This window comes from Paramisgurnus dabryanus, chromosome 8 (assembly GCF_030506205.2).
Source record: "Paramisgurnus dabryanus chromosome 8, PD_genome_1.1, whole genome shotgun sequence".
Classification (NCBI taxonomy): domain Eukaryota; kingdom Metazoa; phylum Chordata; class Actinopteri; order Cypriniformes; family Cobitidae; genus Paramisgurnus; species Paramisgurnus dabryanus.
In genome coordinates, this window is record NC_133344.1 from 29,931,155 (window position 1) to 29,945,608 (window position 14,454).

The 14,454-nt window shown below is 40.2% G+C and overlaps 1 protein-coding gene across 1 annotated transcript in view; it reads right to left on the reverse strand.

Annotated features, from left to right (window-relative positions):
- The window catches only part of traf4a (tnf receptor-associated factor 4a), a 32,286-nt gene that overhangs the window by 10,533 nt on the left and 7,299 nt on the right, over positions 1 to 14,454 (reverse strand). The window lies entirely within an intron of this gene.

Consider the following 14,454-nt stretch of genomic DNA (forward strand, 5'->3'; position numbering starts at 1 on the left):
TAGGGGCGGCAAAAACGCGCTATTCGCGCGTAGTTGGACGCTTGAACATTTGAGTTCACTCGCTTCATCCGCGCGTGAAAGCCGCGCATGAAATTCTAGTCATTCGAGAAATTCACGCGGAAATCTGCATCATGGGAGGGGCTTCTGCTACTCTGTGGAGACTCCGCCACTCTGCTCGGTTCCTGTAATCATGTCACTACTACAGCAAGGTCGTGATTGGTTAACGCGGCGAAGTTCAGATTTTTCAACTCGCGTGTTTCCTGCGGCAATGCCCAATTCATCCGTGCCTACCGCGCCGCAAGATAATAATCCGCGTGTAATCGCGTCTTTGAATTGACTTAACTTGTAAATCACCTGCGCTTGCCGCATCTACCGCGGCTGGTGTAAACGCAACATTACAAACAAATGTTATGGTACAATATAGTTTAGGGCTGTGTATCAGCAAGAATCTTGCAATATGATATGCATCACGGTCTATTGTGATATTTCATATTTTAGAAATATAATAGGATATAATTGTTGCATTACTTTGAAGCCTAAGGTGTTATGGGACAATTCACATTTAATTCCAGAAAGTTATCAGAGGTCTGAACGATGTTGGCGTGTGTAAATAATGAGAACATTTAAATTTTTGCACAAACTAACCCTTTAACCCTAAAGTATGAGCAACAGTGATTCATGCCTTTAGCATACAACACTAAATATGAACTTCCTGTCTTTTATTACTAGGATAAAGGTTAATTATGTACCACCACAATGTCTTTCTCTCTGCCTTGTTTAGCTTTGTGAGCGGTTCATAACCAAAGGCATTGTGGTGGTAAAAAAAAATATTCATTCGCGACTCATTAGAAGGACACTGGCAGAAACATGGGCTGTCCAGAGCCCCGGTGTCACCATAAAATATTCACTGTGGTAAATAATAGAAGTCACTGCAGTGACAGGAGTATGGGGGAGGTTTGTTGTGTGTGTGTGTCCTACTGTACACCAATGCTATTTACATAGAGAACCTTTCCAAAGAACCATCTGTAAAAGTGCACCCAAGAGACGTGTTAATACAGCCCATCTACTGGCAGATATACAGAAGCTCTCTGGACAACACAAAGTCTTGAATGTGACGAGTATAATGTGTACATACAATGATGGCATATCTATGAGGAATAAAGCAACAACGATAGCAGTTGTCATTATCTATGGTAAAAGGGTCATAAAAACGCACTTCTCACCAGAGGGCAAAGAGACGTTTCTCAGTATCACGAGAGCTTGTAATTGGAAAACAAGGCAATAACGGATGGACTTTCCCTCAACTCAAAATGCAAATAACCTGATGTTAACAGCGAAGCCACAAGTGAGTCCAAACTCCCCCTTGAAGGGGCCCTTAATGTAAAGAGACGAAAAACATCACATGACATGAGCCACCACAGGACACGGCAGACAAGCGTGGAAAAAGCCTCCGAGCCCCCGGGCACACAGGAGCCAGATGGAGATTTGGGGACTTTAACACCCGGGGAGGACCTCCAGCCATTGAGGTTACTGTGGCAGTGGGTCTGCAATTAACACAACAGGCTTTAACAAAAAAGTCAATGAATTACCCTTCAGAGACAGACCTATAGTAGTCAGCAGAGCCGCATCACATTATTAGTCCATCAATACAGTTCCTTCGGGACCAATCAGCTTTTAATATTGAGCTCTGATTTATAATCGAGTGATGCCCCCTTCAAACAAAAGTGAATTAAAGCAGAAAAACAGATAGAAAAGGACGATACATCTCAATCTCATATCTTACCATGTAAATATACAGTACAGTAAGTTTAACAAAGGGAGGCTTGTTAGAAACTGTCAGACCAATTGTTTTCATTTTTGTATTTATCCAAGTAGACTCATTTGTTGAGACTCATGCTTTAATGATGTATTAGCATTAACATGAGGTCAACATAAGCAAAGGCATTCCCCCTTTGAAAATGTCTTCGATGCTCAGACAAGAACGGCATGAAAGGGACACTTCAAAACCCTTCATGTTTGGACCCATCTCTATTCTATTTTGCTTGAAGAGGCTTGAAAAGCCTTGGATGAGAGAAGCTTTCCCTTTGCTTTTATGTAACATCAGTTCTGATTGGAGAAATCTGAACTAATTTGGACTAGTTCACCCCAAAATTAATCATTTACACCCAAAAATAATTATTTTACACTTTCTAAACCAATCCCAGTAATTCACACTTAATTGTACGTTTACAACGCCGACAGCAAGAGCGTCAAAGTGGCTGGAAGTCATTCATTTTCAATGAGAGCCAGCGGCGAGCTCTGGCGGCGTATCTTGGACGATGTGAGCGTAGAGGAGAGTTGAAATCAGGTCAACTTTATGGTAATGAGCTATGACGCCGTTAGGCGGTAACCAATCAGGAGGCGAAAACTAATGTAAGACCTCCCCTTGAGAGGATTCGAGAGAATGCATTCGAGCGTCAGAGCGTCACAAATCTTTTTCTCTAGCGTTTTGAGACGCTCTCGCGGGTGGCGGTGTGATCATACAGTAACGCCATGTTTGACAACAAAGACACCATTGGTTCTCTTTCTTGTTGACCTTACTGGAATTTGACAGTATCACTACATGCTTTCATTTGATTAAAAAGTACAGAGTGCTATTTGAAAAGGTTATTAGTCAGTAATTGAAATGCCAAATTTGACTGTCTTTTGCAGCAAAACCCTCTAAGTACATGCAGATATTCTCCACTTGTAAAAAAGTCTCACTTCACTGTTCTTTCTGAACAAAAGGATAAACATTCGGTCAACATACTAATATATTTGGTAAACCTCCTTTAACTTTGTATAAAAAATCTATAAGTCCCATGTCCACCGTATTATTTGTGCCGAAAGCATTTGGTAAATATCATTATCTTATTTTTGACAGAAGTGGCGTTTAGCAGCTTTTGCATCTAAACTCTACAAATAATAATTATGAAAATTATTCCATTTAAACTTTTGTGTAAACTATTCCTTTAAAAGTACTTATTTATTATTAAATAGACACCCCAAAATGTAAACACTTGACTGCCCAGCATACAATCTGTGTCCAATGACTGATCACACACAATCAACGGGTCAAACAAAAGTCCCATTAAAAGCAGAATCTCACTTTCCTCCAACAAGCAGACAAAAATGACAGCTGCGAGGGTCCATGTGCTGTAACAGCAGGACAGACAAGAATGCCCGCAGGCCAATTGCATACAGTATTAATGCCTATCCCCCTTCACCTAACACAAAGTCCTCTGATCTGATCCCCTGACATTCAATTTGGTCATCTTCGACCTCCTGTGGGCATTCTGAGGGCAGTTACGTAGTTTTAGAGTGTGACCAGGGAGCGTGTACACTTCTTTCCGCCTCATCGATGTCACTTGATTGCTTCCCAAGCTTCTTAAAATTCTCTGGCGTGACCTCGGGTCAGATTAGCGAGTCATCCGTTTGCAAAGTGAAATAGATGAGGACAGGCGTCACAACACTGCACTCGAAATATGCACGCGTCCTTTGACAAGCAGGCCAGCAGGGAAGCGGCCAATCAGTGTAGAGAAAGCTCAACAAATGGTCTGGGAGTAATGCTGAATGCCTTCTTTATGGATTTATGTATCAAATTTGTATGGGGGTGTACAGCTAATGATTCAAAAGACATGAAAAGTACGTGCTCTCGAGGACAGTGGCAGCTAAAAGAACATCTGCCCTTGAAAACGGCACTGCATTTTTTATTTGTGTATACTATAAAGAAATCCACAGCGCCTCTTGCGGGATACTTGTATTATATTATGAATCACATTTTTGAATAGATTATGTCTATCTAATAACTGCATGCATTCAGAAAACCCTCTGCATTAAAGCCTAATGGTTGGCACAGCTGTGTCGCCTGTGTAGGAGATATGGGTTCGACACCAGCCTGTGATGCATTCAGGCTAGATAACCGTAGATCAGATTGCCTCGCCCACCTAACAGTAAGGATCACAAACCTCCGCAGGGAGTCTCAGGTCAGCACAACACCGTGACTCTTGTTAGATTGTGAGGGCTTGACCGTCATAAATCTACCATGCCTGCTGGTTTAACACTGCAAGGGCAGAGCGCTTAACCTCAGCACTTAACTGTTCCTTACTCACCACTACCTACTTACACCCATCTGATTTATAACAGCCAAGTGATAAATCTCGACCTTAACATAAAAACATCTCAGATGTGTTTTAACATACACGCAGTGTAAATCCTGTGCAAGGTAATGCTGAATCGCTGCAAGTCAGATGTGTGTGGTGGTCCTTGGCAAGACCCTGGAATCACGATGGTGGGCAACGAACTGTTAAGATGTAATCATGCGCGTTTGGACTGCCACAAGATGCATCGTGGGTCACACGGGTTCATACTTATGCAAAAGCCTCTCTACGCTTTTCTTATCACTCTCTGCTGACATCACCAAGCAACCATCTGTGATCTTGTATACACACTCGAAGGTTAGAAAAAATATCAACATTTTTGGAGATGTCATAATTACTAGCATAGATAAAGTTATAATTATTGTTCATTCAATATAATTACATCATGTGGGTGGTGCTCATTTGTGCAAAATTCACAACCACAATACTAGGCTATAAAGGGTGGTAGCCAGGTTTTTTAGGTTGCTTTTTTGGCCACTGCTGTGTGGTTGCAAGGGTGCTGCTAGGGTGTTATAATGACTACACTGTAAAAAAAATGCTTAAAACTTGGTTAAGTCAATTAAACCTACTATTTTAAGTTTTGACTTGTGATAAATTTACATTATAAAAACAAGTTGAAATTAATTTGTTAAGTTAAAGTAACAAAAATATATCCAGGAGAAAATCTTGGTTCGCTTCTTGCTGAAAGGACCTCCGTTTAAGAGTCCTCTTTGGTTGGGTTCAAGCGTGTATCTAATAAATAAGGATCCAAAGGCACTTCTTTCGGTTCATCAGAGCATGTCAGTTATGTTGATTTGACCATTTTTTACGGTGTAGGTGGTTGCTTACTAGGGTCTGCTGGACAGAAGTCATAAATTCGATCATTTGGAAAGATATGGCTCGGAAAAGTACAAAATATTACATGAACGTCTTCAGAAAGACGTAATGTTCTACTATTTAAATTTAACCTAATGGTATGACTACTTTTCATCTGTGGTGAAAGTATGTGACAGAAAAGGCAGAGCAGGTCTGAATTTTTAATAAGAGTTTTTTGATGTCAAGAGCTTTGCAATATACGTCTTCATCCATCAGCATTTATGAGGAGGCCTAGAGGAGACACTCATCATTAAACAGTAAAGGTAAAAGACATTGGACATCACCTGTTATGAATCATCAAAGAGCGAAGAGAATTTCATAAAAGTAACCTAACAGAAAAACAACCACTCGTTCTCTACTGATACTGCAAGCACCAACATGTTGGGATCCGGTTTGTATCCATCGATAGAGGCCATCAGCATGTTTTTATCATGTCGGTACTAACAACAAGAGTAATTGAACCTAAGTGTAAATTCATTTAATCCTCGCACACCAGGCTAAGTGAGGTTTTCCACCTTGTTTAACCGAAACCACTGTCATTTTTATTTGGATCTACCTTAAATTACCATCCAAACTGTGTTTAAGGTTACTAAAGCATTATAAATGTAAATCAGTTAGCAGAAGCTTGCGTAATTTTTATTTAAATGTGAATTAACATTCTTTCACATCAAATTATCAAATGTGTTAGAAAGCACCCAGGTTTGGCAAAGAAACTGAGAGGCTGTTTACACTTGGCATTAACATGCGTTTTCGTCGATCGGATCACAAGTGTTCAAAATGTTTTGAGCTCGTCCACTTTTGACCACTTTCAACCACATTCAGAGGTAGTCGAAACCACTTTTGATCGGATCGCTTTGGAGTTGCGGAACGTACATGTGGTTGAATGTGTTCGAACAGCCACACGCGACCGCCTTCTCTCCGCCCATTTATCTAATCTGAGGTTTTAAACACAAGTTTTACGTCTTTTTTTGACTTCTGGCGTGAACATACGGTGAACAGTGCTATTTTTAGCCTTTCATTGATAAAACTGATCAATGGCTGATCTCCGTTTTGTTTTGAAAGCGTGTGAAAGTTGTGCGATCCTATTTCATCATTTGCGCAGAAAATTCAGAGAACGCTCTTACATAAACACGTACAAAACTCTGTGCAGCATGTTTACTTGCTAAACAAGCAGCGGACTCCGACATAATATTAGTTTGCGTCCATATAAACTCATAATTACTCCCGCTCGCGTTTGAATGACAGCATAGAGACTCGCCCACCGTCTGAACAGACCACCCCCTCACAGTATTCAGGAAAGAAGCGGTCGAAAGTGGACAAAAGAGACGGATTTAAATACCAGGTGTAAACGTAATGTGTCTCTCTCGTCCACTTGTGATCCGATCGATGATACCAAGTGTAAACAGCCCCTGAGGCCACTCCTATAGTTTCTTAACCTTAAAAGGGGGTTTCCAGTGCAGTAGCTCACCCCATTTTTGGTTGAGTACAGATGCTTGTGGGAGGCAAAGGGAAATCAATTCCATTTCATTAACTCATCTGTACCGAACTGAGAGCCTACCATTACTCTTGATGGAGAAGGCACATGTTCAACCCCCCTGCCGCCATCACACTGAAACCTAGCCCACTAGATGTATTCAGTTCAGACCAGGCCCACCATCAACACCTACACCTGGTATAACCATCTATCTCACCCATCCAATATGGCTATCATAGTAATATTGTCAATGTTATATTAATTACATCATACATTTAAGCTGCAGTCTGGAACAGACAATTTTTTACTTCAAAATGACCTAAACGATACCTAAACTTCTATTTTCAATTTTAAAATGACTTAACCTAACCCTTACCTTTACCTTAACTTCATTAGTCCACACATATGCATTAAAAACACACACATACATGGTGGTAAGGCAGTGGTTATCAAACTGGGGTTGCGGGATGGTGCACCAGTTTTATGACATTTTATAAAAAATTTATTTCATTTAACATGTTTTGTTTAATTCAAATTTTAAGTTTGAGATATTTTTATGTCATACATTTTCTTTGGGGGGCACAAAGGGTTGCACCCTACATAAGGATGGGCACACGGCAAAAAGTTTGAGAACCACTGTGGTAAAGAAACTAAGGGATGGCGCAGGCTGCAAAACGTGTTTATAAACTGAGAAGAACTGGATACAGAATCAATGTACAGTATAATGCAAGTATAATGGTTCCTGGTGAGCTTCGATGGCGCCTTGAAATCAAATCAGTATTGGAATGATTTCAAATATGAATGCTCTAAGTGGTTAAAATGAGTTTCTACATTGGATTTGGCACACATGTGAGGAGGAGACGCTGGTCTGCGTGGAGGTGCTAAAAGCTGCAGTAAAATGCATATGTGAACGCCTTCTCTTTGACTGAATGTCATCCTTTCTTTAGCTCGCCTACATATGCACACAAAACTGGCATGAATGGAAAAGCAAGTCGTCCTTTGACAGGCCGATTTTGAAGTTTAATTACAGACAGCAGGTCTAAATTTGTGCGCCTATGTAAAGGGCAGTTATTTGCAGAATGGTTACGTTCATCCATGTGAAGGCACATGAGGGGCGGCACCATCGCCATAGGAATCCTGAGGAATGTAGGCGCACGACGGAGCTGATCTGCATGCTCTTGGTGCTGACAGCTTTATTAAAAGCGACGCTGTCCATGCGCACCAGGGCGCTTTGATCTGTCTTGGTGATCCCACTCTTTAATGTTGATAAAGGGCATCACAGTGCTAACTATCACGATGAGGCAAGACGGCCCACCGAGAATCTGAAAGGGGTCAGAAAATTCTGACACTTAAAATAAGAGAAGATATTAAAGACATTTTAAATGTGCTACACTAATCCAGGGTATTCAGAGGATGAACAGATAGCACATTTGATCCATCTCAAAGATAGTTTTAAACTATCCCATGATTTTAAGGGATAGGTGAGCCAAAAATGTTTTACTCACCCTGTCATTTGAACCCTCAATGTCTTTCATTTTTCTTCACAACCCAAATGCAGATTATTTTAATTTTGCCTCTCTTTCAGCGCACATACTTTTCATGGATGAACGTTTTTTTTAGGATGTTTACTTTAAATAATGTGAAACAACTGAAAATGTGATATTCACAACAAGACAGGATATAAATCGATTGCAGTTATTTTTAACACTCTGGGTCATTTTGAAGCTGAAGAGTTTTCTGGTTAATATAGGAGTGTATGGTGACCAAGGTGTTCACCATCCACTTCTATAGTAACCAGAAAACCCACCAACACTTTAAAAAAATCTGTGTTTGGGTTCTGAAGAACAAAGAAAGACATTGGGGGTTCAAACAACATGACAGGGAGTAAATAATGATAAGGTTTACATTTTTAGGTGAACTATCCCTTTAAGATAGTAGAGGACACATGACTATGCCTGTGTCCGAAATCGCATACTATGACGGTAGGTACTAAATTACTTGAAGTCATCAACTGTTAAAACCGTATGTACTATATAGTATGAATATGGATAGTATAAATGAATTCGGGTGTACTACAAGCTCCATGTTGATACAAGTTAGTCGTTAACTGGAATGATGTCAAACAAGCTCAATTTAACCACAAGGGACAACGGTTTAATAAAAGTATTTGCATTTAAAGGGGCTCACGGGATAGTAAAGGGCCTATTGAATGAACACTTCGGGAAGTAGTAGTAGTACTGCTTTTGGCCTCCTATATAGTACGGAAGTCGGCATTTCAGATGCAGCGAGTGTCTTAAGACATGGCTGGCCCTTAACTATACAGCTGACACGACTCTACTTGAGTTTTTTTATAATCCTATATTATGAAATTCTTTAACTTGCATTATGGAGATGTGTGATATTTCAACCCACTTTATTTCACTCTTATGTAACTCAATGTAAAACACATACTTTTGGCAACCAGGCACAACAAAGCTGACCTTTGCTGCTAGCAAACGAATTTACAGGACTGTGGTAAGCTTAAAGAAACCACACATATATAGCCTAAAGCTACAGACATTGTGTTGTAATACAAAAAGCAAAGCCTGATGACATATTTAATGTGATAAATGCTAATATACATAGCATTCAATAAAAAAAAGAAATCCCATTTGGAAGCCCATCACATCTGTCACACTTAAGGGGTTGATTAAAGTTTCAAACGCGGATGAGAAAGACAAAAGCTGATGTGAAATATAAAGCTGCTTAGCAGTAGGAGTTCAGTGATGGGAAAGTATAAGGACTGTAGGATTAGCCATTTCCCAGCTTATCTTTTTAGCTTCTCACCCCTTGCTATTACTGTGTAGGAGACGTTCAAAAAGGTCTCAGTTTTAAAGATGGCTACAGGCCTAGCTCTCAGAGGCGCACACTGAGATGATTACATAATTCATTATAATGAGAAGATCTAAGAACAAGCTCATAATGACTCTCTGATAATCTTGAAGCTTGATAAATTCAATCTTCAGAGAAAAGTAAGTCAAAGGCTTTCAGTAAGTTCCAAACTTTGGATGCATGATACAGAGCTTATGGGCTTTACCTTATTAGGTCTAAAGGAGACCCGAGGCTGACATGAATTGGAGATATGATCTTATAAATTGCCGTCGACAAATGCAAGGGTGAATATCATATGTTCCTGATCGATTGCTTTTAGCACACTCGTCCTGTGTGCTTTTGAGTAAGGCAGCAGTTTATACAGTAAATAAGGCATGTACCGTAAATGCAAGTAATGTGATTACAGTTCGTGTTATCTTACAATCACTTCAAACCCTATCAGACAGGCAGGCTTCTCTACTGAAATAAAGTTGGCGAGATGAAACGGACGCCTTGAGTCTCGAAAGACACCAATTAGCTACCGACTAATCCAACGGACTAGCGACTGAAAAAGGATGGCTTTCTCCATCATGAGCTTAAGGGCTGTGCGATATTGAAGGAAAAACAAGATATATGCTAAATGATGCAATATTATATGCAATACTATATTTATTTTTCCAAAATCAATTTAAGTTGTATTAAAATATATTTTTTATGTAAACAAACAAAAATAAATGTATAAAATGTCACCACTATCATGCACACGCACGCATATCCCTAACATCCATGTACCAGATGCTTTATTATCTGCATTGCCTAAAACTTACATTTTAACTTGACCATACGTTAACTGTCCAAGTATTAAAATTAAATCTAATTTATTCCAAGCCATTGGGATACGCAGATCCCAATATCCACCTTTGCCGTATTCCGATATATGGCACATGCCTTATGCCATTCTAATGAAACATACAGATAATCCCGATAAAAACATATCAGGCAGAGATGTCCTTTATTGTCCTGCACGTGTAGTCACTTTTTAAAGTCGGGTAAGCATTTTGTGGTAAATGTTAATTTCAAACCTGCCCCTATCCCCAAAAGGATCTTGACGCTCTTTTGATAGCCCCGGCTCACACAAACGCAACCAAGGCAGCTACTATGGTGGTATTTGCTGTGCCAGCCGGCCAAGATTATGATGTCTCCCCTTCATTAGTAGACGCGCCCCTTACTGCTGATTGGCTACAAGTGTGTTTTGGTACTTGGCACAACATACTTTTCCAAAGCTTTTCTCTGAATTTTTCAAAGCATTCTGGAATACTTGATTCTGATTGGTCAATCATGGCTGCAGTGTGCATTTAAATATTTCCGTATAATGATAATTAAACAGGTAAAATAAATAATGTGATTCCACAGAATTAAAAGAGGTATTATCATTTATGAGGATAAGTAAGATAATTTCATTGGGTGAAAAAGAAATCGTGTTTATAGCAAATAGATATTTCAATACCCATTAATCCCTTTGTACACACTGGGCCATAGAAGGCTGTACAAGTAGACAAAGCAAGAGCAAATATTTATCTATTTCGATATCTATTAAGGGCATCTAATATATTTATCTTGTCGTCAGCTTTTCATAACGGTTTGTATTTCCCTCATTAAGAGCAAATAAAGACACACAACCCCTTTGTCGCCTCGTAAGCGAATGTATTCAAGCTTCAGCACAAAAGCTTTTTATTGATACTGATCTTCAATAAATACGGCTTAAATAAACTCTAAATGAACTTTATGAGTCTCCAGCGCAGACAAAACTTAAGCTGTGGCTCAACACTGACACGCAAGACTGACAAAGCACTTCATTGTACATATACAGTACCAGGTGCTGCAAGAATAAACTCATTTTTATGTCGTGTGGAAAGCCAGATTTAGCTCCAATCCACAGACGCTCCAGGAAAAACCTCAACCACACCCGATAGCGCAGCTCCACCTTCTAATTATACTGTCCATTTCCACGTGTGACTGAAAGGCATTCAAAAACAGCGGGCGAGAACATCCACTCGTGGACCTGAAGATAGGACAGCGATGTGCCACATTAAGGATTGCACTGCAGTTGAGTCATCCCTGTAAAGAAACTGAAAAGTGGGTGGTGCGCTTTGTGAAAGTTTAAGACTTTACTCTCATTATCGGCTGTTGTGCAGCTGGCTGAGTCACCGAGCGCTGGTGGATACCAACTACGCACCTTATACGCCATGAGTCATTCGGAGAAAACACCTTCCCGAATTTTCTCCGCCCTTCTACGAGTTCCCTGACTTCAATACTTTTAAAACCAAAGTAAATCATTACGGGGGAGGATTATGTAATTTAAAATGTGATTTTTGTTTCACTATAAAAGTAACGCACAGAGGATGGCTTATCTGTGATACTGTGTAAACGAGCCAGAGGTGCATTGCTTGCCAGCGGTGCTATATTGCCTCTGCACAAACTTCAGGTGGCCATGGTAACGGGATGAAGGTGAGGCTGTATATGATAGGGAGAGGTGTGTGTGTAAAGGAGGGGCAAGTGTGTTGGGAAGCTAAATGTTTTATGTAGCTGATAAGAACATGATAAAACTCTTGTGCTCACTATCAGCCTACAACATAGGCACACACACATTTTACCTCTCAAAATTCATAGAGAGGCTTTTGTTATAAAACACCCTCTGCCATTTCAAGATCAAGAAATGCATTGCTAAGTTCAAACAGGTAGCTCTTAAACATCTCATTCATCTCTAGCAAGAACTTGTGGAAGTGTCTTTTCTTTCACAAGATCCGTTTTGAACCGGGTTAGGACGGGGAAGTCTGAGTTTGTGTTGTTTTGACACATCTGAGAATCAGAGCCAGATGAGGATAACAGGCCACGCTGGACCTGAAAGGGCGTCTTTGAGCCGTTACGCCGAGCGGATCTGCATGGGGTTGGCAGGAAGGAAGCGATCACAGGGCCTCTTTCACAGAGAGGAACCAATGGCTGTGACCTTCAATCCGGTGTGCCTCCGGAATTGACAGTCAATAAGGCCAAATAAGTGTCCACTTTAACCGAAGAGCTTAAGTGTTCTGCCAACACCTGTTAGGTTCTATAAGAGAGCCTTTCACTAAGACAGGTGCCTTCGGAGCGCGAACGCGCCTTCCTCAAGATCTGGCCACCCCAGCTGCTCCCCTCACCAGTGGATTCTTCAAATGCCTGCCTGTCAGGCACACAACGGATAATGTTTTCACACCCGGCGTGCTCCCTCAGCTGTCTGAGCTCCCTTCAGACCCCATGAAAATACAATCGGTTTTGATTAAACCATGTTACAACGAATAAGATATGGAGTTACAAACCCAAAAATTAACACAAAGTGTAACAACCAATTTATCTTTATAAATATAATCTCTGATCTCTGAAACTCCTAAGAAGCAAACATATTCTTATGAATAGGGCTGGTAGGGGTGGGCGGAATGACCAAAAATGTATTCCACGGAATGAGTCATTTTATTTCACGGAACGGAATATTTGACGGAATACATGTTTTTCAGTTTATATTGTTTTTTGATAATAAAAATGTACAGAAATACACCACTCACTATAGCTTTTAACTAAATGCTCACCACAGTTTTAAAATATGAGAAATTTAAAGTTAATAATGTTAAAGTGAAAATGCCCAGAAGATAACAACAGATAAGTCTTGATTGGACAGAATCTTGTTTTTAATTGAGTTATTAATTTTATAGATTATTGAAGCTATAGTATGGCTTCATTGTATTTTTTATTGATTCATACATTACATTAAACATATGCAATATGTAAAATGAACAGGTATAAATATATGCAAAAACCTACAGACAGGATAAATACCTACAGTATATGAGAGACGAAGCTCTATAAATGTGACAGGTGCTATGATGTGATGATCATAAAGTTTGTTTTAAGATCTTGACGCCCTTTACTGTCTATTATACCTTAACATTTGCATTTCTTTCTCGTCTTTCCGATCAAATATGTTTGTATAAGCAAATGGCGCATCAAACTACGTCGCTCCAGCAGCGCAGATCACTGATATAAATGCGAGTTTTATCTTAGCTTGCTTAAAGTTCAGAAAAACAACTATTAGCATTATGTGCGAGAAGAACTCTTTATTTCGCGTCGCAGCTCCTTGCGCTTGCCTAGAGAGACCTCTGCACGCGAGAGACCGGCCGGCTGCTGCATGAGGAGATAGAGAGAGCGCGCACGCGCGCGAGAGAGAGAAAGAGAGAGCACGAGAGCGAGCAAGACAAGAGTCTCGCTGCGTGACCCGCGGTGGATTCACTGGCACTTATTATAAAAATTACACAAATAACTCGTTCATTTTTTATAAGTGAACTATTTTACATGTTTCTCCGTCACACTCAGTCTAACATGCTGGAGGGCAGAGTTAGCCACGCCCACTTGCATTCCGCGGAATAGACAGAATAGAAAAATCTGTTACGTCTGACATTTTATTCCGCGGTAACGGAATATACCGTCATACCGCCCAGCCCTAAGGGCTGGTTAAAAAATGTAGATTTAATCAATTTACAATTTATTGATTCTGGAAATCCCTGAATTGATTCCTAATGTGCATGCTTTACTTCAGAGGCAAGGCTTGAAATAAGGAGTGCCCGATGGCCCGGCTAGCGTAAACAACAGAACTGTGGCCAGCTTCTCAGGCCAGTGCTACATTCATGAAAGTTTATAATTTGTACATATTTTTAGCCTTGCCAATTGAAGTATTATAGCAAAGACGATGCAAAACAGATCTCAATGCACTACTCTTGCGCTGTTTGAGCTGTTTTTGCACGGAAAGCCGCATCTTAAAGGGGCATACCATGAAAATGTGACTTTTTCCATGTTTAAGTGCTATAATTGGGTCCCGGGTGCTTTTATCAACACAGAAAATGTGAATAAGATCAACACAGTAACTTAGTTTTGGTAAACTGTTCTCCACAAGCATATGAAAAAATAGGTGATTAAAATGTAGCTCCCCTAGTGATGTCAGAAGGGGATAATACCACCCCTTAATCTGCACTATCCAACCACAGCACTGCCATTTAGTACAGAGATCAGCTC